This window comes from Salvelinus namaycush, chromosome 26 (genome assembly GCF_016432855.1).
Source record: "Salvelinus namaycush isolate Seneca chromosome 26, SaNama_1.0, whole genome shotgun sequence".
In the NCBI taxonomy this organism is placed as follows: Eukaryota; Metazoa; Chordata; class Actinopteri; order Salmoniformes; family Salmonidae; genus Salvelinus; species Salvelinus namaycush.
In genome coordinates, this window is record NC_052332.1 from 6,093,660 (window position 1) to 6,121,034 (window position 27,375).

A 27,375-nucleotide genomic window follows, 5' to 3' on the forward strand; every position below is an offset into this window, starting at 1 on the left:
GCCTTCTGATGAGTAAATTTCCTGTTGAACGCGGAACGAGGGAGAGCTTGGTTTGTTGTTTTGGAAAGTTTGTTGTCTTGAAAGTGTATTTAAAAGTTTCTTAGTAGCTAGCTAACTTTTGAGTTTTGATCCCATGATGCATTTGTCATCAGTTGCTGGGACTGCTACTCTCTGTCCAGTGATCCTGCCGACCAAGGCCGGGTCTAAGGAGCTACTTGGCGTAGCTGGCCTAGCTGCTAGCTAGCTGCCCATCAAGCTAGCAGGTTTTTCTTGAGGGCTTGAACGCAGCGGCGACGCAGTTAGTCATTGTGGCTGGGACCGTGGATTGTCCTGGGTTTGTGGCCGTCTAAGATCCCTGTTGTTTGTTGTTGTTTGTTGTTGTCTGGAACTGAGAGGAGTAAGAGAGGATTAACAGCATAAAGCAGTTCAGGACAGTGGTTTTCGAAACTGTTCTACAATGAGTTGTTTCTACAACAAGAAATAGCTTCAAGTGTTTGCCCAAATACTGGTAGAGTCAACTAATAAAAGAATGGACGACCTGACCAGAGAGGTCCAGGACCTGAAGAATAATTTGCAGTTCACCCAGGGTCAGCTCGATGAGTTGAAACAGGAGAATGGCAAGATGACAGCAATCTGCAAGTCATTGAGAGAGGACATCAGTACTGTGTGTAAATCCATGATAACAAAGACGGAGAAATCAGATTATCTCGAGGGACAATCAAGGCAGAACAACATGCTTGTGGACGGAATTGCTGAATCTCCACATCAAATAAAATGTTATTTGTCGCATGCCCTTAACCAACAATCTAAATAAACTAAAGTAAAAAATAAAAGGGCAAAAATAAAATAACAATAACGAGGCTATATACAGGTGGTACCGGTACCGAGTCAATGTGGGGTATGGGTTAGTCGAGGTAATTGAGCTAATATGTACCGCACCAGTAAAATGTTTGGACACACCCACTCATTCAGGGGTTTTTGTTTATTTTTTACTATTTTCTATATTGTAGAATAATAGTGAAGAAATCAAAACTATGAAATAGCAAATATGGAATCATGTAGTAACCAAAAGAGTGTTAAACAAATCAAAACATATTTAATATTTGAGATTCTTCAAAGTAGCCACCCTTTGCCTTGATGACAGCTTTGCACACTCTTGGCATTCTCTCAACCAACTTCACCTGGAATGCTTTTCCAACAGTCTTTTAGGAGTTCCCACATATGCTGAGCACTTGTTGGCTGCTTTTCCTTCACTCTGCGGTCCAACTCATCCCAAATTATCTCAATTGGGTTGAGGTCAGTTGATTGCGGAGGCCAGGTCATCTAATGCAGCACTCCATCATTCTGCTTTTTGGTCAAATAGCCCTTACACAGCCTGGGGGTGTGTTGGCTCATTGTCCTGTTGAAAAACAAATGATAGTCCCACTAAGAGCAAACCAGATGGGATGACGTATTGCTGCAGAATGCTGGGGTAGCCATGCTAATTTAGTGTGCCTTGAATTCTAAATAAATCACAGATAGTGTCACCAGCAAAGCACCCCCACACCATCACAGCTCCTCCTCCATGCTTCACGGTTGGAACCTCACAAATTTGGACTCATCAGACTAAAGGGCAGATTCCCAACGGTCCAAGAACCACACATGCGGAGATCATCCATTCACCTACTCTGCGTCTCACAAAGACACTCGGTTGGAACCAAAAATCTCAAATTTGGACTCATCAGATCAAAGGACAGATTTCCACCTGTCGAATGTCCATTGCTCATGTTTCTTGGACCAAGAAAGTCTCTTCTTTTTATTGGTGTCCTTTAGTAGTGGTTTCTTTGCAGCAATTCGACCATGAAGGCCTGATTCACGTAGTCTCCTCTGAACAGTTGATGTTGAGATGTGTCTGTTACTTGAACTCTGTGAATTATTTTTTTGGGCTGCAACTTCTGAGGTTGGTAACTCTAATTATCTTATCCTCTGCAGCAGAGGTAACTCTGGGATTTCCTTTCCTGTGGCGGTCCTCATGAGAGCCAGTTTCATCACTGCACCAAATAGGGCTGTCTTCTGTATACCACCCCTACCTTGTCACAACACAACTGATTGGATCAAATGCATTAAGAAGGAAATAAATTCCACAAATTAACTTTTAACAAGGCACACATGTTAATTGAAATGCATTCCAGGTGACTACCTCATGAAGCTGGTTGAGAGAATGCCAAGAGTGTGCAAAGCTGTCATCAAGACAAAGGGTGGTTACTTATATTTTGATTTGTTTAACACTTTTTTGGTTATTGCTTGATTCCATATGTGTTATTTCCTAGTTTTGATGTCTTCACTGTTATTCTAAAATGTAGAAAATTGTCAACATAAGAAAAACCCTTGAATGAGTAGGTGTGTCCAAACTTTTGACTAATACTGTACATAGGTAGGGGAAAAGTGACTATGCATAGATAATAAAACCGCAAGTAGCAGCAGCGTAAAAAAAGGGGGAAGTCAATGCAAATAGTCTTCGTAGCCATTTGATTAGCTGTTCAGCAGTCTTATGGCTTTGGGGTAGAAGCTGTTAAGAAGCCTTTTGGAACTAGATTTGGCGCTCCAGTACTGCTTGTCGTGTGGTAGCAGAGAGAACAGTCTATGACTATGGTGGCTGGAGTCTTTGGCAACTTTTAGGGCCTTCCTCTGACACCGCTTGGTATAGAGGTCCTGGATGGCAGGAAGCTTGGCTTAGTGATCTACTGGGCTGTACGCACTACCCTCTAGTACCTTGCGTTCGGAAGCCAAGCAGTTGCCATACCAGGCAGTGATGCAACCTGTCAGGATGTTCTCGATGGTGCAGCTGTAGAACCTTTTGAGGATCTGTGGCCCCATGACAAATCTTTTCAGTCTCCTGGGGGGGAATAGGCATTGTCGTGCCCTTTTCACGACTGTCTAGGTGTGTTTGGACCATGATAGTCTGTTGGTGATATAGACACTAAGGAACTTGAAGCTTTCAACCTGCTCCACTACAGCCCCGTCGAAGAGACTGTGGGCGTACTTGGCCCTCCTTTTCCTGTAGTCCACGATCATCTCCTTGGTCTTGATCACGTTGAGGGAGAGGTTGTTGTCCTGGTAACACACGGCCAGGTCGCTGACTGCCTCCCTGTAGGCTGTCTTATCATTGTCGGTGAAATGGCCTACCACCGTTGTGCCGTCGGCAAACTTAATGATGGTGTTGGAGTCGTGCTTGGCCACGCATTCATGAGTGATGAGGGAGTACAGGAGGGGACTAAGCACGCACCCCTGAGTTGAAGATCAGCGTGGCAGATGTGTTGTTGCAACTGGATCCTGGACTTCCTGACGGGCAGCCCCCAGGTGGTAAGGGGGCTGCCCGTCAGGAAGTCCAGGATCCAGTTGCAGAGGGAGGTGTTTAGTCCCAGGGTCCTTAGGTTAGTGATGAGCTTTGAGGGCACTATGGTGTGGAACGCTGAGCTGTAGTCAATGAACAGCATTCTCACGTAGGTATTCCTTTTGTCCAGGTGGAAAAGGGCAGTGTGGAGTGCAATAGAGATTGTGTCATCTGTGGATCTGTTGGGACGGTATGCAAATTGGAGTGGGTCTAGGGTTTCTGGGAAGATGGTGTTGATGTGAACCATGACCAGCCTGTCAAAGCACTTCATGGCCACAGACGTGAGTGCTATGGGTTGGTAGTCATTTAGGCAGGTTACCTTGGTGTTCTTGGGCACAGGAACTATGGTGGTCTGCTTGAAACATGTAAGTATTACAGAATCCGCCAGGGACAGGTTGAAAATGTCAGTGAGGACACATGCAAGTTGGTCAGAGCAAGTTTCGGAGTACACGTCCTGGTAATCCGACTGGCCCTGCGGCCTTGTGAATGTTGACCTGTTGTTTAAAGGTCTTACTCACATCGGCTACGGTGAGCATGATCACACAGTCGCCGGGAACAGCTGGTGCTCTCATGCATGCTTCAGTGTTGCTTGCCTCAAAGCGCGCATAGAAATCATTTACCTCGTCTGGTAGGCGTGTGTCACAGGGCAGCTCGCGGCTGGGCTTCCCTTTGTAGTACGTAATAGTTTGCAAGCCCTGCCACATCCAACGAGCATCGGAGCCGGTGTAGTAGGATTCAATCTTAGTCCTGTATTTATGCTTTGCCTCCTCTGAGGGTATAGCGGGATTAAGCGGCAACTCTACCCTTTAGCTCAGTGCGGATGTTGCCTGTAATGCATGAGACCTGGATGGAGTCTGAGGACAAAGTGAGGGAATTGATCTCGGAGAAATTGAAGATGGACCATAAGAAGATTGAGGTGGAGCGTGCCCACAGAACTGGAAAACCCACCACCGGCCCAGGTGACAGACATAGGCCGATTGTGGTCAAGTTCCTGATGTTAAAGGAAAAGGTAGCTGTTCTGGAAAGAGCAAAGAACTTGAGAGAAATGTATATCTTCCTCAACAAGGACTACCCTGAAGCTCTGTGCCACAAGAGGAATAAACTTTTCCCAGCCATGAAAGCTGTCAGAGCGTGTGGGGATATTGCTTACATCCGCTATGACAGGCTCATTGTCCACCCTCGCTCCCAGAAGCCTGGAAGGGATGAGAGAGCCAAGCCTATGGGTTCGTAGCTTCAACCCCGCAGCACACACTTACACACACACACACACACTGATTAACGGACTGCTGAATGTATATTTCTTTCTCTTGCTTTGTCTGCTCTTTTCAATATTATGTCTATCTCTGATAAGCTACCCAGGAAAGGGCTGAAAATACCCCATATTAATATATGTAGCCTTAGAAATAAGATTCATGAAATCAATAACTTGCGAACATCAGATAACGTTCACAGATTAGCCATTACTGAGACTCACTTAGATAATTCATTTGATAACACAGCAGTAGCAATACAAGTATAAAACATCTATGGAAGACACAGAAATGCTTATGGGGTGGTGTTGCTGTATATATTCAGTGCCGTATCCCTGTAATGCTTAGAGAAGATCTTTTGTCAAGTTTTATTGAAGTGTTGTGGTTGCAGGTTCACTTGGCACAGATAAAATCTTTTCTTTTGGGGTGTTGCTGTCGGACACCAAGTGCTAACGGTCAGTATCTAAATAATATGTGTGAAATGCCTGATTGTGTATGTGATGTAAACAGAGAGGTCTGTTTCTTGGGGACATGAATATTGACTGGTTTTCATCAAGCTGTCCGCTCAAGCGGAAGCTTCTCACTTTAACCAGTGCCTGTAATCTGGTTCAGGTTATTAACCAAACTACCAGGGTGTTTACAAACAGTACAGGTAAAATATCATCCACATGTATCAATTTTCTTTTATTAATATTGTAGAACTTTCTTGTAAAGCTTCATCCATACCCACTGGATGCAGTGATCACAATACAGTGCATTTGGAAAGTATTCAGACCCCTTGACTTTTTTTCACATTTTGTTACAGTACAACCTTATTCTACAACAAATTCAATCTTTTTTTCCCTTCATCAATCCACACACAACACCCCATAATGACAAAGCAAAAAACATTTACATAAGTATTCAGACCCTTTACTCAGTACTTTGCTGAAGCACCTTTGGCAGCGATTACAGCCCCGAGTCTTCTTGGGTATGACACTACAAGCTTGGCACACTTGTATTTGGGGAGTTTCTCCCATTCTTTTCTGCAGATCCTCTCAAGCTCTGTCAGGTTAGATGGGGAGCGTTGCTAAACAGCTATTTTAAGGTCTCCAGAGATGTTCAATCGGGTTCAAGTCCGGGCTCTGGCTGGGTCACTCAAGGACATTCAGAGACTTGTCCCGAAGCCAGTCCTGCGGTGCCTTGGCTGTGTACTTAGGGTCGTTGTCCTGTCTGAGGTCCTGAGCGCTCTGGAGCAGGTTTTCATCAAGGATCTCTCTGTACTTTGCTCCGTTCATCTTTCCCTCGATCCTGACTAGTCTCCCAGTCCCTGCTGCTGAAAAACATCCCCACAGCATGATACTGCCACCACCATGCTTCACTGTAGGGATGGTGCCAGGTTTCCTCCAGACGTGACGCTTGGCATTCAGGCCAAAGAGTTCAATCTTGGTTTCATCAGACCAGAGAATCTTGTTAGGTGCCTTTTGGCAAACTCCAAGTGAGCTGTCATGTGCCTTTTACTGAGGAGTGGCTTCCGTTTGACTAGTCTACCAAAAAGGCCTGATTGGTGGAGTGCTGCAGAGTTGGTTGTCCTTCTGGAAGGTTCTCTCATATCTACAGAGAAACTCTGGAGCACTTTCAGATTGACCATCGGGTTCTTGGTCACCTCCCTGACCAAGGCCCTTCTCCCCTGATTGCTCAGTTTGGCCGGGTAGCCAGCTCTAGGAAGAGTCTTGGTGGTTCTTAATTTCTTCCATTTAAGAATGATGGAGCCCACTGTGTTCTTGGGTGCCCTATGGACAATTACTTCGACTTCATGGCTTTTGTTTGCTCTGACATGCACTGTCAACTGTAGGACCTTATATAGACAGGTGTGTGCTTTTCCAAATAATGTCCAATCAATTGAATTAACACAGGTGGTCTCCAATCAAGTTGTAGAAACATCTCATGGATGGTCAATTGAAACAGGAGGCACCTGAGATCAATTTTGAGTCTCATGGCAAAGTGTCTGAATACTTATGTAAATAAGGTATTTCTGTTTTTTTTTTATGTATACATTTGGAGAAAAGAAATGTAAACCTGTTTTCGCTTCGTCGTTATTGTGTGTGGATTGATGAACAAAAACGTTGAATCAATTTTAGGATAAGGCTGTAACGTAACAAAATGTGGAAAAAGGTAAGGGGTGTGAATACTTTCCCATTGCACTGTATAGTGCTGTATAGTGTATAGCACTGTATAGTGCATTCGGGCCTAAAATAGTGTATGAAATATCTTACAAAAGATTTTGCTGTGACATGTGGATGATGTTAAAAAAAAATGTTGATCTGATGTGATTAATAAGAAGCATCCAGACACTGCACTTGATGAATTTATGACATTGCTTATTCCAATTATTGACAAACATGCACCCGTTAAGAAACTGACTGTTAGAACTGTTAAGGCTCCATGGATTGATGAGGAATTGAAAAACTGTATGGTTGAAAGAGATGGGGCAAAAGGAGTGGCTAATAAGTCTGGCTGCACATCTGAGTTGCAGTCTGTTTTGGAATGGGTGGCCAGTAATAAACTGGTCCTGAACATATCTAAAACTAAGAGCATTGCATTTGGTACAAATCCTTCCATAAGTTCTAGACCTCAGCTGAATCTGGTAATGAACGGTGTGGCTGTTGAATAAGTTGAGGAGACTAAATAACTTGGTGTTACCTTAGATTGTAATTTGTCATGGTCAAAACATATAGATTCAATGGTTGTAAAGATGGGGAGAGGTCGGGCCGTAATAAAGAGATGCTCTGCTTTTTTGACTCCACACTCCAAAAAGCAAGTCCTGCAGGCTCTAGTCTTGTCTTATCTTGATTATTGTCCAATCGTGTGGTCGAGTGCTGCAAATAAAGACCTAGTTAAGCTGCAGCTGGCCCAGAACAGAGCGTCACGTCTTTCTCTTCATTGTAATCAGAGGGCTGATATAAATAATATGCATGCCAGTCTCTCTTGGCTAAGAGTTGAGGAGAGACTGACTGCATCACTTCTTCTTTTTATAAGAAACATTAGTGTGTTGAAAATCCCAAATTGTTTGCATAGTGAACTTACACACAGCTCTAACACACACACTTACCCCACCAGACATGCCACCAGGGGTCTTTTCACGGTCCCCAAATCCAGAACAAATTCAAGAAAGCATACAGTATTATATAGATCCATTATTGCATGGAACTCCGTTCCGTCTCATATTGCTCAAATGAACAGCAAACCTTGTTTAAAAAAACAGATAAAGCAACACCTTACGGCACAACGCCTTCTTCCATATTTGACCTTGATAGTTTGTGTGTATGCATTGATACTGTATGTACAGTAGGCTACGTGTGCCTTTAAAAATATATAAATATTGATGTAGTTCTGTCCTTGTGAGCTGTCATTGTGAGCTGTTCTCGTCTATTAATGTTTTGTGTTATGTGTCATGTTTTGTGTGGACCCCAGGAAGAGCTGCCACTGCTTTGCTCAAAGCTAATGGGGATCCTAAAATAACACCAAATACCCTGATAGAGGCCTTCTGTAGATGCAGAAATGCTGTAGGTCAAGTGTGGTAAAACCCCCAGGAGACACATACAAATGGTAGGAGTGTTCTTAAGTCATGCAATCGGCTCGGTTTCCATTCACCAGCTGTTCTGGGCCTCTCCTACTGCCATACTGTGTCCTTACCCAGCCAATCCTTCTGCATGTGGGCAACCGTAAATCACTATGCCCTGACCAGGCAAAACATTGGTTAACATACAATATGTAGCTACGACCAATCCTACGAGCAACTTCTCTACAGATGTGCACGCGCGTACGTATGCAGGCACGCACAAACAACATGTGTTGTGTTGTGTTCTGTCATAGTGCCGATACAGAAGCATAGGTGGTTATTGCTGTTTGATGTGGGCGGCAGGTAGCCTAGTGGTTTGAGCGTTGGGCCAGTAACTGAAAGGTTGCTGGTTGGAATTCTCGAGTCGACAAGGCTCTGACGATGTGCCCTTGAGAAAGGCACTTAACCTTAATTGCTCCTGTAAGTTGCTCTGGATAAGAGCGATATCTAACTAATTTAACTTTTGAGATTGTACTTTTTTTTTTTTTTTCAGATCAACAACAGTCCATGGCATTTGTTCATTTGTGAACCAGACTGACTGGGAGCAATCATGTTGAACTGTTTTACCGGCACAGCACTTAATGAGTTTACCCAGCTTTACTGTAGCTACGGGCAGTAACAAAGATAAACGTACACAGAACACTCACGAACACTACTCTCTATCTTCATTTCTACACAACACACACACAATCACATGATGCATATCATTCTTCAGTCGAGAATCGCTTGACAACTGAAAGGCCATGACTACCTTTTGGCATGAGATACTGCAGTAATTGTAGCCTGTAAACTTGAGGAGGAGGAGGAGGAGGAGGAGAAAGTAGCTATGAATTGTAATAATTCTTGAGAAAAGTGAGTTTTGCATGTCCTTTTTCCAGTAATAGGAGATTATTAAAGGACACATATTTTCCAGAACATAATTGAACTCTTGTCATTCAAAGGAAATCTTATTCTTCATACCGCAGCATTGTGAAACCTGTGTCATGTTTTCGCTTAGTGGAATGCGAGTACTGTGGTTGTATGTTGGAATGAGTTTTGTAGTGCGTTCTCTAGTGAAGGATTATGGATGATGGAGAGAGTTCGCACAGGAATTTATCCTTGGGTGACATGAACATTCCTCTCAACATTCCTAAAACAGTACAGTACATCATGGAGAATACCTGTATAGTATCTCTTTACCTGTTGGTACACAACATGACAGCGCAAGTCACGCTACGCCACCCAGAACATAAACCGAAGGGAGGAAAATAAAAAAGAGAACATGGGAAAATCAATGGACAAAGAGAGTCTTGTATCAGTACAATCCCACAAGCTGTCAAAACAGTTTTGATCAATGATCTGTAACATTGTGAAACACTCTGCGTTTGGCAGATATACTGTCATTGGGAGATGTCAATAGATAGCCCACATACACTGAGTGTACAAAACAGCCTGTTCTTTCCATGACAGACTGACCAGGTGAATCCAGGTGAAAGCTATGATCCCTTATTGATGTCATCTGTTAAATCCACTTCAATCAGTGTAGATGAAGGGGAGTAGACAGGTTAAAGAAGGATTTTTTTAACCCGTGAGACAATTGAGAGACGGATTGTGCATGTGTGTCATTCAGAAAGGGAATTGGCGAGACAAAAGATTTAAGTGCCTTTGAACAGGGTATGGTAGTGGGTGGGTGTGTCAAGAACTGCAACGCTGCTGGGTCACGTTCAACAGTTTCCTGTGTGTATCAAAAATGGTCCCCCACCCAAAGGACAACCAGCCAACTTGACACAGCTGTGGAAAGCATTTGAGTCAACATGGGCCAGCATCCCTGTGGAACGCTTTCGACACCTTGTAGTCTATGCCCTGACGAATTGAGGCTGTTCTGAAGGCAAAAGGGGGTGCAACTCAATATTAGGATGGTGTTCCTAATGTGTTGTACATTCAGTGTATCTCTTTTAGCTAACAGAGGACAGCTATTGAGTTACAGTGAATTACAGCATTACCACATTCCTCAATATTTAACCAGAGGGGTAAATACTGTACCTTGAGGTTACGGCAATGTTCTGCATGCTAACCATTCACGTTACTGACTTTCCTTTCAGACCCTGCAGTACCTACACTCTTAGAAAAAAAGTGCTATCTAGAACCTAAAAGGGTTCTTCGGCTGTCCCCATAGGAGAACCCTTTTTTTTTGTTCCAGGTAGAACCCTTTTCACAGAGCCTTCTACCCAATAGGGTTCTCCTCTGGGGACAGCCGAAGAACAGTTTTGGAACCCTTTTTTAAGAGTGTAACATGGGAAGCAGTACAGAGGTAACCAGCTGAAATGCACTAACGCACACACACCACAAACACTGCGACATGAAAGCAAATTTAATTCAATCAGATCTACTTTAGCTGAAATCCGCATAATTTATGTTTTGACAGTGTCGTCAGAGGTGGAACGTTAGAGCTGTCAAATCCACAAGCGGCTCCTGGCCTTTAAACCTAAAGTAGACATTGCCATTGGTTGCACGGAGTTGCATTAAGAGAAATCCCATGCAGCCTTGTTTACAAGTTTGAACACCGGAATGCTAGATGTAATCTACATCTCAATTAGACTGATAGAAATACTGATGATTTTAAATTTGAGCGTAGTTATTTCAATATAGCCTACACTTTCTCGTTCTGATCTTGTGACAATGATCGCAAGAGCAGCTGCTCACCGATTGGACCCCTCCAAAGCAGTTCCGCCAAAAAGTCCGCTATGCGGGTGTCTGCTATCGGCAGTTAACGCTTGATCTGATTGAATCCAGGCCCAAATTCAAACAATCTCATAGTGTGTCATTTCTCTCTCCTGAGAGTCCTAGCTACATGCCTGCAGGTACGTTTTTGATCTATTATTCAGGAGTCTTGAATATTGTTATGTGTTGTTGGGACTTTGTGAAGAACCGGTTGAGGGTTGTTGTTGTGATATTCCATCTAAAGCCTCTGACATTGTGTTCTCTTCTCCAGAGGAAAGAGGAAGTCTGTCTGATCACAGGCAGATCAGAGGGGTTCTGGTGTGCTGGTGTTTTTAGTAGGCCACAGGAGCTCTGTGAGAAAACCTGGCCTGGCTGGCTCTGGTCTGGTCTGGATGGTTTATTACAAGACCTGGTCTATGGAGTTTATTGGTCTTTGTGTTGTGATGTTTGTGTTGTGTTACTAATGATGGTTCTGTGTGTCTGGCTTATGTGTTTTCATTTCCTGTTCACACTGGGAAGCAGTCCCCACTTCACTGGAAGAGACTGGATAGACTAAGAGAGAACAGTACTTCACACACCTAGACTCCCTCCCCGATGTTCAGAGAGTGAGCCTGAACCAGCTGAAACAAACAGGAATAATCAGCTCCTTGTTGGTATGCAATGGGAGGTGTGTGTGCATGTTTGGCTGCCTGCCTGCCTGCCTGCCTGGCTGCCTGCCTGCCTGCCTGCTTGCCCGCTTGTCTGCCTGCCTGCCTGCCTGCTGGAGGTCATTTTGCAGGGCTCTGGCAGTGCACCTCCTTGCACAAAGGCGGAGGTAGCGGTCCTGCTGCTGGGTTGTTGCCCTCCTACGGCCTCCTCCACGTCTCCTGATGTACTGGCCTGTCTCCTGGTAGCGCCTCCATGCTCTGGACACTACGCTGACAGACACAGCAAACCTTTTTGCCACAGCTCGCATTGATGTGCCATCCTGGATGAACTGCACTACCTGAGCCACTTGTGTGGGTTATAGACTCCGTCTCATGCTACCACTAGAGTGAGAGCACCGCCAGCATTCAAAAGTGACCAAAACATCAGCCAGGAAGCATAGGAACTGAGAAGTGGTCTGTGGTCACCACCTGCAGAATCACTCCTTTTTTGGGGGTGTCTTGCTAATTGCCTATAATTTCCACCTTTTGTCTATTCCATTTGCACAACAGCATGTGAAATTTATTGTCAATCAGTGTTGCTTCCTAAGTGGACAGTTTGATTTCACAGAAGTGTGATTGACTTGGAGTTACATTGTCACGTTCCTGACCTGTTTTCTGTTGTTTTGTATGTGTTTAGTTGGTCAGGACGTGAGCTGGGTGGGAATTCTATGTTGTGTGTCTAGTTTGTCTGTTTCTATGTCAGCCTAGTGTGGGTTCTCAATCAGAGACAGATGGTAGTCGTTGTCTCTGATTGAGACTCATATATAGGAGGCTTGTTTTGTGTTGGGATTTGGTGGGTGTTTGTTACCTGTCTCTGTGTTTGTGTTCTGCACCAGATAGGTCTGTATCGGTTTTGCACATTTGTTATTTTGTATGTTGTTTGTAGTGTTTCACTTGTTCTTTTATTAAACATGTTGAACACTAGCCGCGCTGCACTTTGGTCCTCTCCTTCACCTATGGAAGAAAGCCGTTACATACATTGTGTTGTTTAAGTGTTCCCTTTATTTTTTTGAGCAGTGTATTTAAGTTGAAGTTTTACCCTAAAGAGATCAAAATGAGATGAAAACAGTACTGCTTGATGCATTTTTTAAAATCCAATGTATTTTTCACGTTGATTCCACGTCACAATACGTTGACAAATTACATTGAAACAACATTCATTTCACCAGTATGTGCCCAGTGGGTAAGGGTTACTGAAACGCTGTTGAAGAAAAACAATAAACAAACACTGTAATCATGTGTCTCTGTCAGCAGTGCTGTGACTCTTTGTCTTGATCCAGATCTGACACAATCCTTCTTCAAACCATAAAAAATACCCATCAAAACATTGTCAGAAATTGTGCGTCATCTTCACCATAAGCGAAAACAAAACAAAAGTAATTTTTTTTCTCTTACATTTGTCAAATTCTACTGACATCTTGGAAACAAGAGCCCTCTACCTGAGCTTGTCCTTGTCCTGATAAAGACAAGAAGACAGGAGTGGAGGAGAAAATATGAGGGGACGGGGAAGAGAGACAGAGACAGAGACAAAAAGGGCTCCTCCATAACCATGTTTGTCTGACATCCCTAACCTCTAGTTCCCTTATAATAAAGGGACAGGTATGTTTTTGGAGGGCTGCATACAGAAAGCCTGTCACCCCCCTCCCTGACGGCTCCTCAGAAGGCAGCTCTGCTATTCAATTTCTCCTGTAATATGAAGACGGGGGGAAAAATTCAATTTCCCAAGCCTTTTCATATGTCATCTCTGTCATGTATGAAGGTGAAGACACAGCCCGTCTTGTTATAATGACTCCCACAAAACTCATTTTCCCGGTACAGTACAGCAGACAGGGGAGTGTAGCCTATAGTAATATCATATTATCTGAAAGACACTCAGGGCCAGGTCTATCCTTTTTGGGACCCTAACACAGGTTTGGTTGGGGCCCACTAAAATGTTTTGCCGGAAGGTGGGGGGTCCCCAAACCAAATCTGTGTTCTCTCCACCCTCTTGACGGTGGAGAGAACATTTGAAGTTTTAAAGTTAATTTCTGGGCCTCCCAAGTGGTGCAGCAGTCTAAGGCACTGCATCGCAGCGCTAGAAGCACTTCTACAGACCTGGGTTCATTCCCGGGCTGTGCCACAACCGGCCGTGGCCGGGAGTCCCATAGGACGGAACACAATTGTCCCAGCGTTGTCCGGGCTAGGGGAGAGTTTGGCCGATGGGACTTTACTTGGCTCATTGCACTCTAGTGACTCCTTGTGGCGGGCCGGGTGCCGCCCAGGCGAGTGGTGTTTCATCCGACACATTGGTGCGGCTGGCTTCCAGGTTAAGTTGGCGGGTGTTAAGGAGCGCGGTTAGGGAGTCACATGATGCAGCGAAGCTAGTAAGAAGCGTGACCGAGAGCTCCCAATAATCTTTAACAAACTTAAAACTTGATAACTTCATCCATACTTATTACTACATTGTAGCCAAGAGTGGTGATATGCCTATGAGAATACGGCAAGGGAAGCACCAAAACAGACCAAGAAACAACAGAGAAAGAATCTCTGACCTTGGCCTCCTCGGAAACCCAAGATGGCACCATGACACCTCAGGAAGAAGCTAGGCCAGCTCACATCCTCAAAGGGATTAAAGAAGGCAATGACTCCCTCACGACACAATTTAACTTGAAAATGGCTGAGTTCAGCTCCTCCATCTCAGCACAGTTGGCTGAAATAAAAAACTCCATCTCAGGTTTGACAACGACTATCAACACGCTAGGATCACGAATGGAAGAAGCTGAAGAGTGCATCCGCACTGCTGAGGACAAGCTAGAGGGAATGGGGACAGAATTACAGAAACTGCGCAGCAACATTATAATTATCGGCCTCCTCGATGGCTGCGAGGTGTCAGACCCCATTGATTTCTCTGCTGCCATTATCCCCTCCCTACTGGGCAAAGAACAATTTGCTGAACCACTTGTTATCGAACGGGCACACAGGTCACTCGCCCCTCACCCATCCCCTGATCAGAACCCATGACCCTTCCTCGTTCGGTTCCTGAGGTGCCAGGACAGAGAGAAAGTTCTCAGAACAGCGGCCAAACATTTCAAGGAGCAGGGAGTTATCCTACACTTCGGGGAAGCGATTCAATTCTTTCCAGACATGAGTCCCAGGATGGTCAAATGCAGGAAGGAATTCAACCAGGTGAAAAAAGAACTTACTTCCAAAAACATTCCCTTTGCGCTGCTTCAACCTGCAACGATGAGAATCATCCATAGTAGACAGAGAAGATTCTTCAAAATGCCCAAAGAAGTCACAACTTTTCTCCACGGACTGCAGGCGACCGGCTCAGGACATGGTTGATTGGATAACGGACTGGGTTAATTTCACTGCTAGCTGTGCTGTGTCCCACTAGCATGCCTTATTACTTGCATAACCGGTAGGACTGCTTTGCTGGATGCACCTATAGTTTACTGACAGATCAATGAGGTAAGATCCCAAAAACCCATGGAAACAAACATTTTCATTTTTTCCAGAGTGATATTGTTTTTAAATTGTTCTTTTTGGACAGGCATGGTCCTCAGAGGCGTCAATATGACTATTTGTTAGACCTTTTATATGGCTAAGCCATGACGTTTTACATTTTTATTTTGACTCCCGGACATGGTAACATTAGGTGTGTTGGCTTGCACCATGTAAGGATGGGTGAAGAATTCTACATTTGTTGATTTATTGGGCTCGAGCTCCAGGTTCATGTTTGCCTTCATGGTAGAAATTGAGTTTAGGAATTGCGACGCTGGGAGCGTTGCTCCACTACAGGTGGGATTTGTGCTGGGCGCATTCAAGAACAGCACTGGGGGGAGGAGTGGAACTGTTTGTTTTAATTACTTTATATTACAGTACTGTTTTGTGAGAGACCTTCACTTTATAATTTGTGTTTGACTACAGGCTCACCGAAAATAGGCAATAGAATATCCCACACCCTTATTGAACATACTCCTGACATTTGCATTCATGTATTGAGTGAACAATATGGCTAAGATAGTAAATCATACATCATTAAACGTTAATGCACTGAACGGTCCTGTTAAACGAAAACGAGTCCTTATGTACTTGAAAAAGCTAAAGACCAATGTTGCATTTATGCAAGAAACACATCTAACATGGGCAGAACATACAAAGTAAAAGAGGGAATGGGTAGGACAACTCTTTGCCTCTTCATATGACACAAAGACACAGGGACTAGCTGTGTTGATTAAGAAGAATTTACCCTTCTGCGTTACGAAAACTATTTTTGATCCACTGGGACGTTATGTAGTGGTCCATGACAGAATGTATTCTAAATCTTGGACCTTGCTTATTGTATATGCACCTAATTATGATGATTATATTTTTATTCAAAATTTCGGAATTTCAGGGAACAGTCTTAGTTGGGGGTGACTTAAATTTTTGTCTGGATACAATTCTGGATAGCTCCACAACTAAAGCAACCTCATTGACTAAGTCAGACAAATGCACTCTATCATTTATGAAAGACTTACATTTGAAAGACACATAGAGACAGCTCCACCCCCAAGATAGGGATTACTCATTCTACTCCTGCCCGCATAACTCTCATACCCGGATTGATTATTTTCTCCTATCCGCACAGGTAACCCATAAAGTTGTGGAAACTGAGTTTTTATCCGGAACTATCTGCGATCATTCTCCCCTCACACGTTCTGTTTGGATGCCAGATGGAGTTCAAGGGACTTGTAGATGGCGCCTAAACTCAACTCTTTTGAAATAGGCAGAATTTTCCCAATTTATCAGAGACCAAATTACGTTTTTCTGTGAAGCAAACTGTCTGTCCTCTCCCAATAGTTTTGTACTCTGGGATACATTTAAGGCCTTTCTTAGGGGTCAAATCATCTTATACCAAAGGTCTTAAAAATAAATGCACTGCTGAATTGAATGAATTAGAGAATGAAATCCTATTACTACAAAAAGAACACCAAAACTCTGGGTCTAAAGAAACATACCCCTCATTGGTGAATAAAAAAATGAGTACTTACAAAACTGAAAAGGCTATTCTTATAACTAGGCAAAGATATTATGAATTGGGGGAGAAAACACACACCTGGCAGATAAAAGCTGAGGAGAATTCGAGAACCATCAACTCTATTGAAATACAGAACGGTCAAGTGTCTCACATCCCGGTAGAGATGAATGATTCATTTAAACAATACTATTCTAAGTTATACACTTCTGGTGGAACGGAACCAGCAACGATAGACACATTTCTTTCCACTATTGAACTACCACACCTCACACAGGAAGACCAAAACGAACTAGATCGCCCCTTTACAAAAACACAAATCGAAAAGGTAATTTCCTCTCTACCATCCAGCAAATCACCAGGAGACGATGGCTTTCCCCCAGAGCTTTATAAGGAGTTTAAGGATTTGCTTATTCCTCTCTTGATGGATGTTCTAAATGTAGCTGCTGAGACGCAGAGTCGGACTCCTTTTCCACGGCTATTATAAGTTATACATAAAAAAATAAAGATCCTCTACAATGCTCTACGATCTCGCTCCTCAATGCCGACTATAAATCTATTTCTAAGGAAATGGCCAATACTTGCCAAACCTGATTAACACCGATTTAACAGGCTTTATACAGAAAAGATCCTCCATCAATAATTATTCAACGTAATTCATGGCCAGTGTGAGGAGCGATCCTAGTATAGCAGTATCTCCAGACGCTGAAAAGACCTTTGATAGGCTGGAGTGGCCATACCTATTCAAGGTACTTGCTAAATTTTACCTGGTCCTTCGTTTGTCAACTGGGTTAAGACTTTATACTATAAACCACAAGCCAAGATCACCACTAATGGCATGATGTCAGCCACATTCCCACTCTTTAGAGGTAGTAGACAGGGCTGTTCACTTTCCCCGCTCCTTTTTGTGCTAGCCATAGAACCCCTGGCGGAGGCCATAAGAATAAAGGGCTTTCAGGTGGGCCAGATAATGAATAAAATCTCATTGTTTGCAGACATTATTTTGTTCCTCTCTAATCCGACCGGATCCCTCTCAAAACTACAGACGCTTTTGGGTACATACAACTCTATATTAGGCTACAAAGTCAACATGGACAAAAGTGAAATACTTCCACTGACTCGCTTTGACTATAGCATCTGTGAACAAACAGGTCCCTTCAGGGGGTTCAAATATCTAGGAATCACAGTTAATAATGACTTTGTACAAGCTTAACTACTCTGTCTTGGTTCAGGAGGTGGTGGATGACTTGAATAGATGGATAGATCTGCCTCTCACATTATTTGGGAAAAATAGCGGTATTAAGATGATGTAAATATTTTAATCATTACCCATATCCCAACCTGAGAGTTTCTTTAAGTCCTTTATCAAGACCACAAGGCAATTTGTATAGAACCATTAAACCCCAAGGGTGATCCTGGACAAGTTAACGTGGGATTAGTCTAGGAGGTCTCCGCCTTCCAAATTTCAAGATGTATTACTGGGCAGCGCAAATGAGATGAATTTAATTCCTATTTCAAACTGAACAAGCCCCTTCTTGGACTCGTTTGGAAATGTTTGCTCTTAATGAAGAGGTTGGGAGTAATATTATCTACAAGTGGAACCCCAAGACTATATCAACAAAAACAAGCAATCCCTGTACCATCAATTTAGTAAGATCTCGGTATGGAATTCGTAAGTTATTTGGTCTGAAACAAGACTTGTACCCAAAACACCCCTATGGCAAAACAGACTCTTGCCAATGATCTTGGATAGAAACATTTTTCAACAGTGGCATGAGAAGGGAATACCGCATTTAGATCATTGTTATATAGATGTGGTACTTATGTCATTTGAGCAACTAAAAGAGAAATACAGTTATCCAATAATCATTTATACGACAATTGATGAGGGTCTATGGTCGGGCCTATGCCAAGATAGTGTGTCAGCGACCATCAACTCTAGATATAGACTTTTACATTACAACTTCCTCCACCAACTCGATCTAACACCAACTCTATCTGACACCTGAGGTTACATTGATATAACCCTGAAATATCAGAAATGTGTGTTAGATGTGGAACAGAAGGCACTTTTTTGCATTCTACCTGGTAGTGTACCAGATTACAAGCCTTCTGGCATGATGTTTGTGACATCCTGGCCTTTAGTATGGAGGTCCCTGTCCCACTTGACCCTGAAATATGCCTTCTGGGTAACTTCACAAATGTGAATTTAAGGAATAACTTCAACATCAAATTGACAGAAATTGCCCTTGCCACTGCAAGGAAATGTGTTGCACTGACATGGAAAGCGGATTCCCCTCTCCCAATTACAAGACGGCTCTCTGAAATGAAAAAGTGTATTCCTACGGAGAAGATTACCTATGCTTTAGGAAAGAAATTCAACCACTTTGTGAAAATATGGCAACCCTTCCTGGACTACAGTATATGGAAACATTCCATTGAGGTTGGTGGATGTGAGCTTGTAGATCGATGTAGATTGATGTAGCTATTGTCTCTCTGTAATGTGCTGTTTGTAGTGCTTTGTGTATAGGTTGGTATCTCTTGTCATTTGTCTTATTTAGTAATTAGTATTATTACTATTCTAATTTAACTCTTATTATTTGTATTTTGTCATTGTTTTAATTTATTTTTAATTTTGAGGGTGGGGAGTGTTGTTTACCTTTTGTCGTAATACTTACTCGTGCTGTGTTGCATTGTTCTGTTGTTGAATAATTGAAAAATAAATAAGAAAAAAGAAAAAAGAAAGGAGCGAGGTTAGGCGGGACATGTTTCGGAGGACCCATGACTCGACCTTCACCTCTCCCGAGCCCGTTGGGGAGTTGCATCGATGAGACAAGATTGAAAAAAGGGGGTAAAAAAAATATATACAGTTGAAGTTGGAAGTTTACATACACTTAGGTTGGAGTCATTAAAACTAGTTTTTCAACCACTCCACAAATTTCTTGTTAACAAACTATAGTTTTGGCAACTCGGTTAGGACATCTACTTAGTGCGTGACACAAGTTTTCCAACAATTGTTTACGGACAGATTACTTCACTTATAATTCACTGTATCACAATTCCAGTGGGTCAGAATTTTACATACACTAAGTTGACTGTGCCTTTAAACAGCTTGGAAAATTCCAGAAAATGATGTCTTGGCTTTAGAAGCTTCTGATAGGCTAATTGACATTATTTGAGTCAATTGGAGGTGTACCTGTGGATGTATTTCAAGGCCTACCTTCAAACTCAGTGCCTCTTTGCTTGACATCATGAGAAAATCAAAAGAAATCAGCCAAGACCTCAGAAGAAAAATTGTAGACCTCCACAAATCTGGTTCATCCTTGGGAGCAATTTCCAAACGCCTGAAGGTACCACGTTCATCTGTACAAACAATAGTACGCAATAATAAACACCATGGGACCACGCAGCCGTCATACCTGTCACGTTCCTGACCTGTTTTCCTTTGTCATGTATTTGTTTTAGTTGGTCAGGGCGTGAGTTGGGTGGGTTGGTCTAGGTTTGATTTTCTATGTTGGGATTTTGTGTTCGGCCTGGTATGATTCTCAATCAGAGACAGCTGTGAATCGTTGTCCCTGATTGAGAGTCATACTAAGGCAGCCAGGGTTTCACTTGTGTTTTGTGGGTGTTTGTTCCTGTGTCAGTGTTTGGGCCACACAGGACTGTTTCAGGTTAGTCACGTTTGTTGGGTTTTTGTAATTTGTAGTGTTTGTTGTTTTTCCATTAAAACATGAATACTTACCACTCCGCATCTTGGTCCGATCCATGCTCCTCCTCGTCTGAGGAGGAGAACGACTACGACAGCCGTTACAGAAACACCCACCAAAACAGGACCAAGCGGATTGGAGAAGGAAGGCAAGAACAACAGCAATGGAAAGAAGAGGAATGGACATGGGAGGAAATCCTAGATGGGAGAGGACCCTGGGCAAAGGTTGGAGAGAATCGCCGCTCTCGGGAGGAGAAGGAGGCAGCCACAGCCCAGGAGCGGTGGATTGAGGAGGCAGCACGTAAGAGAGGCTGGAAGCCCGAGAGGCTCACCCAAAAATTTCTTGGGGGGGGGGCTAAAGGGGAGTGTGGCGAAGCCGGGTTGGATACCTGAGCCAACTCCCCGGGCTTACCGTGGAGTGAGAGGGCGTCGTACTGGTCAGACACCGTGTTATGCGGTGGAGCGCACGGTGTCCCCAGTACGCGTGCTTAGCCCAGTGCGGGCTATTCCACCTTGCCGCACTGGGAGGGCTAGGTTGGGCATCGAGCCGGGTGCCATGAAGCCGGCCCAACGTATCTGGCCTCCAGTACGTCTCCTCGGGCCGGCGTACATGGCACCAGCCTTACAGGTGGTGTCCCCGGTTCGCCTGCATAGCCCAGTGCGGGTTATTCCACCTCGCCGCACTGGCAGGGCTACGGGGACCATTCAACCTGGTAAGGTTGGGGAGGCTCGGTGCTCAAGAGCGCGTGTCCTCCTTCACGGTCCGGTATATCCGGCGCCACCTTCCCACCCCAGCCCAGTACCATCAGTGCCAACACCACGCACCAGGCTTCCAGTGCGTTTCCAGAGCCCTGTTCCTCCTCCACGCACTCTCCCTGTGGTGCGTGTCTCCAGCCCAGTGCCTCCAGTTCCGGCACCACGCACCAGGCCTACTGTGCGCCTCAGCAGGTCAGAGTCGGCCGTCTGCCCAACGGCGCCTGAACTGCCCGTCTGCCCAACGGCGCCTGAACTGCCCGTCTGCTCAACGGCGCCTGAACTGCCCGTCTGCTCAACGGCGCCTGAACTGCCCGTCTGCCCAACGGCGCCTGAACTGCCCGTCTGCCCAACGCTGTCTGAACTGTCCGTCTGCCAAGCGCCGCATGAACTGCCCGTCTGTATTGAGCCTTCAAAGCCGCCCGTCTGCCATGAGCCTGCAAAGCCGCCCGTCTGCCATGAGCCTATAGAGCCGTCCGCCAGACAGGAGCCGCTAGAGCCTTCCGCCAGACAGGAGCCGCTAGAGCCTTCCGCCAGACAGGAGCAGCCAAAGCCTTCCGCCAGACCGGATCAGCCAAAGCCTTCCGCCAGACCGGATCAGCCAGAGCCTTCCGCCAGACAGGATCAGCCAGAGCCTTCCGCCAGCCATGAGCAGCCAGATCCGTCAGCCAGCCATGAGCAGCCAGATCCGTCAGCCAGCCATGAGCAGCCAGATCCGTCAGCCAGCCATGAGCAACCAGCCATGAGCAGCCAGATCCGTCAGCCAGCCATGAGCAGCCAGATCCGTCAGCCAGCCATGAGCAGCCAGATCCGTCAGCCAGCCATGAGCAGCCAGATCCGTCAGCCAGCCATGAGCCGTCCAGCCAGGATCCGCCAGAGCCGTCCAGCCAGGATCCGCCAGAGCCGTCATCCAGCCAGGATCCGCCAGAGCCATCATCCAGCCAGGATCCGCCAGAGCCAGCCAGCCAGGATCCGCCAGCCAGCCAGGATCCGCAAGAGCCAGCCAGCCAGGATCCGCCATCCAGCCAGGATCCGTCCCTCAGTCCGGAGCTGCCCCTTATCCTGGTGCTGCCCCGTATCCTGGTGCTGCCCCTTATCCTGGTGCTGCCCCTTATCCTGGTGCTGCCCCTTATCCTGGTGCTGCCCCTTATCCTGGTGCTGCCCCTCAGTCAGGTGCTACCCCTCAGTCAGCTGCTACCCCTCAGTCTGTTACTGCCCTTTGGAATAGTGGGATTGACATGGAGGGTGAAGATTGGGAGGAGGCCACGGAAGCGGGGGTTGACTATGGTGGGGTGGGGACCACGACCAGCGCCAGAGCCGCCACCGTGGACAGACGCCCACCCAGACCCTCCCCTAGACTTTGTGCTGGTGCGCCCGGAGTTCGCACCTTAAGGGGGGGGGTTCTGTCACGTTCCTGACCTGTTTTCCTTTGTCATGTATTTGTTTTAGTTGGTCAGGGCGTGAGTTGGGTGGGTTGGTCTAGGTTTGATTTTCTATGTTGGGATTTTGTGTTCGGCCTGGTATGATTCTCAATCAGAGACAGCTGTGAATCGTTGTCCCTGATTGAGAGTCATACTAAGGCAGCCAGGGTTTCACTTGTGTTTTGTGGGTGTTTGTTCCTGTGTCAGTGTTTGGGCCACACAGGACTGTTTCAGGTTAGTCACGTTTGTTGGGTTTTTGTAATTTGTAGTGTTTGTTGTTTTTCCATTAAAACATGAATACTTACCACTCCGCATCTTGGTCCGATCCATGCTCCTCCTCGTCTGAGGAGGAGAACGACTACGACAGCCGTTACAATACAGCTCAGGAAGGAGACGCGTTCTGTCTCCTAGAGATGAATGTACTTTGGTGCGAAAAGTGCAAATCAATCCCAGAACAACAGCAAAGGACGCTGGAGGAAACAGGTACAAACATATCTATATCCACAGTCAAACGAGTCCTATATCGACATAACCTGAAAGGCCACTCAGCAAGGAAGAAGCCACTTCTCCAAAACCGCCATAAAAAAGCCAGACTACAGTTTGCAACTGCACATGGGGACAAAGATCATACTTTTGGGAGAAATGTCCTTGGTCTGATAAAACTGTTTGGCCATAATGACCATCATTATTTTTGGAGGAAAAAGGGGGACGCTTGCAAGCCGAAGAACACCAATCCAACCGTGAAGCACGGGGTGGCAGCATCATGTTGTGGGGGTGCTTTGCTGCAGGAGGGACTGGTGCAAAATAGATGGCATCATGAGGCGGGGAAATTATGTGGATATATTGAAGCAACATCTCAAGACATCAGTCAGGAAGTTAAAGCTTGGTTGCAAATGGGTCTTCCAAATGGACAATGACCCCAAGCAGACTTCCAAAGTTGTGGCAAAATGGCTTAAGGACAACAAAGTTAAGATATTGGAGTGGCCATCACAAAGCCCTGACCTCAATCCTATAGCAGATTTGTGGGCAGAACTGAAAAAGTGTGTGCGAGCGAGGCCTACAAACCTGACTCAGTTACACCAGCTATGTCAGGAGGAATGGGCCAAAATTCACCCAACTTATTGTGGGAAGCTTGTGGAAGGCTACCCGAAACGTTTGACCCAAGTTAAACAATTTAAAGTCCATGCTGCCAAATACTAATTGAGTGTATGTAAACTTCTGACCCACTGGGAATGTGATGAAAGAAATAAAAGCTGAAATAAATCATTCTCTCTATTATTCTGACATTTCACATTCTTAAAATGAAGTGGTGATCCTAACTGACCTAAGACAAGGACTTTTTACTCGGATTAAATGTCAGGAATTGTGAAAAACTGAGTTTAAATATATTTGGCTAAGGTGTATGTAAACTTCCGACTTCAACTGTATAATAATACTAAAAATATATACATTTCCTGCATTCTACCCATTTTGTCATGGGGTGGAGAGATATTTTTGAAGTTTTAAAGCTAATTTCCTACAATTCTACACATTCTGTTATGACATGCCATGCTTTTGATCTGATTGAGAATGACTAACAAAATCAATGTGGTCCCGCTGGAGGTCAGGGCCCCTGGGCACGCCTTGCGTATTTGGCCATGTTTACTACAAGTTTAGATAGCTGACTAGACTACTAATCTAAAGATTGTTCGCTGACATGGCTAATTGAGTGACTGACATAAGAGAAAAACTGCTGATGCACAACCAAATTGTGAAATTGCAACTGGTGTATTCTACTTTTCTTACTCACAATAGTAAGTTGAGACAACGACTGCGCACCAAGTAACCGCTTATGTCGCTTATGCCTGAAACCGGCCCTGAGCACACTAGAATATCATAAGTGCTGTACATTATCTGCTATTACCCGTTATTCCCCTAGCTTCAATAACAAAAGCTCTTCAATCAAATCAAATGTATTTATAAAGCCCTTTTCACATCAGCAGATGTCACAAAGTGCCTATACAGAAACCCAGCCTTAAACCCCAAACAGCAACCAATGCAGATGTAGAAGCATGGTGGCTAGGAAAAACTCCCTACAAATGCAGGAACCGAGAAAGAAACCTAGTGAGGAACCAAACTTTGAGGTGTGGCCAGTTCTCTTCTGGCTGTGCCGGGTGGAGATTATAGAGAGTTCACATATATAAGACTAGGGCTGGTGGCAGTCACGAAATTTCATCAGCCGGTGATTGCCAAGCAAATAACTGTTGGTCTCACGGTAATTGCCTATTAACATAAACACATTTAGCATCTCCTGGCTTCCACACATAGCCTGTAAGCCATTTTTAAAAAGTCTAATAAATCCATGTAATATAGCCTACACCTTCACAATAAGAAAATAAAAGTAACAAATAATTAAACAACAGCAGTAAAATTACGATAGCGAGGCTATATACAGGGGGTACCGGTACAAAGTCAATGTGTGGGGGCACCGGTTAGTCGAGGTAATTGAGGTAATATGTACATGTAGGTAGAGATAAAGTGACTCTGCATAGATAATAAACAGAGACTAGCAGCAGCGTAAAAGAGGGGTCTGGGTAGCCCTTTGATTAGCTGTTCAGGAGTTATTAACGTAACTTTAGATGTTATACAAACATTAGCCTATATATGTTATGATTTTTAATATATTGTAAGGCTGCATGATGAGGCTGTACGCACTCCAATAGTCTGTCATTCACAATTTGACAAGCACTTGATAATGCCTCGTACAGTGCCTTGCAAAAGTATTCACCCTCCTTGGCGTTTTTCCTATTTTGTTTCATTACAACCTGCAATTTAAATGGATTTTCATTTGGATTTCATGTAATGGACATACACAAAATAGTCAAAATTGTTGAAGTGAAATGAAAAAAACTTGTTTAAAAAAATTCTTTAAAAAAAAAATGGAAAGTGGTGCGTGTATATGTATTCACCCCCTTTCCTATGAAGCCCCTAATTAAGATCTGGTGCAACCAATTACCTTCAAAAGTCACATAATTAGTTAAATTAAGTCCACCTGTGTGCATTCTAAGTGTCACATGATCTGTCACATGATCTCAGTATATATACACCTGTTCTGAAAGGCCCCAGCGTCTGCAACACCACTAAGCAAGGGGGACCACCAAGCAAGCGACACTATGAAGACCAAGGAGCTCTCCAAACAGGTCAGGGACAAAGTTGTGGAGAAGTACAGATCAAGGTTGGGTTATAAAAAATATCTGAAACTTTGAACATCCCACACAGCACCATTAAATCCATTATTAAAACATGGAAAGAATATGGATCCGCAACAAACCTTCCAAGAGAGGGCTGCCCATCAAAACTCATGGAGCAGGCATTAATCAGAGAGGCAACAAAGAGACCAAAGATAACCCTGAAGGCGCTGCAAAGCTCCACAGCGGAGATTGGACTATCTGTCCATAGGACCACTTTAAGCCGTACACTCCACAGAGCTGGGCTTTACGGAAGTGTGGCCAGAAAATAGCCATTGCTTAAAGAAAAAAATAAGCAAACACGTTTGGTGTTCGCCAAAAGGCATGTGGGAAACTCCCCAAACATATGGAAGAAGGTACTCTGCTCAGATGAGACTAAAATTGAGCTTTTTGGCCATCAAGGAAAACGCTATGTCTAGCGCAAACCCAACACCTCTAATCACCCCGAGAACCTCATCCCCACAGTGAAGCATGGTGGTGGCAGCATCATGTTGTGGGGATGTTTTTCATCGGCAGGGACTGGGGAACTGGTCAGAATTGAAGGAATGATGAATGGCGCTAAATACAGAGAAATTCTTGAGGGAAACCTGTTTCAGTCTTGAAGAGATTTGAGACTGGGAAGGAGGTTCACCTTCCAGCAGGACAATGACCTTAAGCATACTGCTAAAGCAACACTCAAGTGGTTTAAGGGGAAACATTTAAATGCCTAGTCAAAGCCCAGACCTCAATCCAATTGAGAATCTGTGGTATGACTTAAGAATTGCTGTACACCAGCGGAACCCATCCAACTTGAAGGAGATGGAGCAGTTTTGCCTTGAAGAATGAGCAAAAATCCCAGTGGCTAGATGTGCCAAGCTTATAGAGACATACCCCAAGAGATTTACTGCTGTAATTGCTGCAAAAGGTGGCTCTACAAAGTATTGACTTTGGGGAGGGTGAATAGTTATGCACGCTCAAGTTTTCTGTTTTTTTGTCTTATTTCTTGTTTGTTTCACAAGAAAAAATATTTTGCATCTTCAAAGTGGTAGGCATGTTGTTTAAATCAAATGATACAAACCCCACAAAAATAAAAAACATTTCCGGGTTGTAAGGCAACAAAAATGCCAAGGTGGTGAATACTTTCGCAAGCCACTGTATTTCACGGCGACATCCCCTTTGTGGCCGTAATGCCCCCTAAAGAATCCATGCCTTTTTTGGCCTGGAGTGCTCCGTTGTGCCCTTCTCCCTGGGTGTGCTATGCAATCCAAAGCGTCTCTCACTCACATGGATCTCCGTCATGTGATTGGGTCTTTCTCACAGGCTACAAGTTAAGACAGACACATCGGGGACACAACTGCGTGCGTCCTTATCCAATTCCAAGATGCATATTGAAGATATTGGATGAACTGTCCACATTTACTTTTCGTCAGCCAACAAGATGATTAGGCCTAACGAACAGCAAAAGCACTAGCCTATGTCAATCTACTATCCCCCATAGTACAAAAGTGAACCTATTCTATTCTGTGCCATAAACACATATTCCAAAAAGTCTTGGACAGCTGTGGGATGCGATAGATTTCAAATTAATACAACCACTAGCATAAAAAAAATGTGTTATGCAATGTGGCTGACACAACAGATCAGAATGTTTAGCTTAAAATGTTGATAAACTATTACGTT